This window comes from Sturnira hondurensis, unplaced genomic scaffold (genome assembly GCF_014824575.4).
Source record: "Sturnira hondurensis isolate 20B ecotype Veracruz unplaced genomic scaffold, ASM1482457v3 Scaffold0009372, whole genome shotgun sequence".
Taxonomy (NCBI): Eukaryota; Metazoa; Chordata; class Mammalia; order Chiroptera; family Phyllostomidae; genus Sturnira; species Sturnira hondurensis.
Window position 1 is genome coordinate 45,248 of NW_028082003.1, and position 2,409 is coordinate 47,656.

Sequence of the window (2,409 nt, forward strand, 5' to 3'; positions counted from 1 at the left end):
ACAAAATAGACAAACCTTTAAGTAGGCTCATTAAGAAAAGAAGAGAGAGGACACAAATAAACACAATCAGAAATGAAAGAGGAGAGATTACAACTGATACCACAGAAATAGAAAGGATTGTAAGAAATTACTATGCGGAACTGTATGCCAAGAAATTTGAAAACCTGGGTGAAATGGACAAATTTCTAGAAAAATATAATCTTCCAAAACTCAATGAAAAAGAAGCAGAAAACCTGAACAGGCCAATAACAGCAAATGAAATTGAAGAAGTAATCAAAAAACTCCCATCACACAAAAGCCCTGGGCCAGATGGTTTCACAGGAGAATTCTACAAAGCTTTTAAGGAAGAGCTAACCCCTATTCTTCACAGACTATTCCAAAAAATCCAAAAGGAGGGAAAACTCCCCAACTCTTTCTATGAAGCCAGCATCACCCTAATCCCAAAGCCAGATAGAGACACAACAAAGAAAGAAAATTACAGACCAATATCACTGATGAACATAGATGCTAAAATCCTCAACAAAATATTGGCAAATCGCATCCAACAATATATCAAAAAGATCATACACCACGACCAAGTGGGATTCATCCCGGGGATGCAAGGATGGTTCAATATACGCAAATCAATAAATGTAATACACCAAATAAACAAAAGCAAAGACAAAAACCACATGGTCATATCAATAGATGCGGAAAAAGCTTTTGATAAGGTACAACACCCATTTATGATAAAGGTACTCAGCAAGGTGGGAATAGAGGGAACATTCCTCAATATAATAAAGGCCATATATGAAAGACCTACAGCCAACATCATACTCAATGGGCAAAAACTAAAAGCTTTTCCACTAAGATCAGGTACAAGACAAGGTTGCCCACTTTCACCACTTCTATTCAATATAGTATTAGAAGTTCTAGCTGCAGCGATCAGACAAGAAAAGGAAATAAAAGGCATCCAAATCGGAAAGGAGGAAACAAAACTGGCATTGTTTGCAGATGACATGATAGTGTACATGGAAAACCCTATAGCCTCTACCAAAAAACTGCTGGAACTAATAAATGAATTTGGCATAACAGCGGGATACAAAGTTAATATCCAGAAATCAAAGGCATTTTTGTATACCAACAATGAAGCAGCAGAAGCAGAAATCAGGAAAAAAATCCCATTCGATATAGCAAAAAGAAAAATAAAATATCTGGGAATAAACCTAACCAAGGAGGTAAAAGACCTGTATGCAGAAAACTACACAACACTGAAGAAAGAAATCAAGGAAGACACAAATAAATGGAAACATATACCGTGTTCATGGATTGGAAGAATTAACATCATCAAAATGTCCATACTACCCAAAGCAATTTACAGATTCAATGCAATACCTATTAAAGTACCAATGGCGTATTTCACAGACATAGAACAAACACTTCAAAAATTTATATGGAACCAGAAAAGACCCCGAATAGCTGCTGCAATTTTGAGAAAGAAGAACAAAGTAGGAGGGATCACAATACCTGATATCAAACTGTATTACAAGGCCACTGTAATCAAAACAGCCTGGTACTGGCACAAAAACAGGCACATAGACCAATGGAATAGAACAGAGAGCCCAGAAATAAACCCAACTCTCTACAGTCAATTAATATTCGACAAAGGGGGCAATAACATAAAATGGAGTAAAGACAGCCTTTTCAACAAATGGTGTTGGGAGAACTGGACAGCTACATGCAAAAAAATGAAACTTGAGCACCAACTTACACCATACACCAAAATAAATTCAAGGTGGATAAAAGACTTAAATATAAGCCGTGAAACCATTAAAACCCTAGAGGAGAGCCTTGGCAAGAAAATCTCAGATATTCCACGCAGCAATATTTTTACTGATACGTCCCCTAGAGCAAGGGACATAAAGGAAAGAATAAACAAATGGGATCTCATCAAAATTAAAAGCTTCTGCATGGCTAAGGAAAACAGTATCAAGATACAAAGAGAAGCAACAGCTTGGGAAAACATATTTGCCAATGATACCTCAGATAAGGGTTTAATCTCCAAAATATACAAAGAACTCATTCGGCTCCACTCAAAGAAGACAAGCAACCCAATTAAAAAATGGGCAGAGGACTTGAACAGACATTTCTCCAAGGAGGACATACAGAGAATCCAGAGACACATGAAAAGATGCTCGATATCGCTAGCTATCAGAGAGATGCAAATTAAAACCACAATGAGATACCACTTAACACCAGTCAGAATGGCTATCATAAACAAAGAAACAAACAACAAGTGCTGGAGAGGTTGTGGGGAAAAGGGGACCCTAGTTCACTGTTGGTGGGATTGCAGACTGGTACAACCACTATGGAAAACAGTATGGAATTTTCTAAGAAAACTAAAAATGAACGTACCTTTTGACCCAGCAA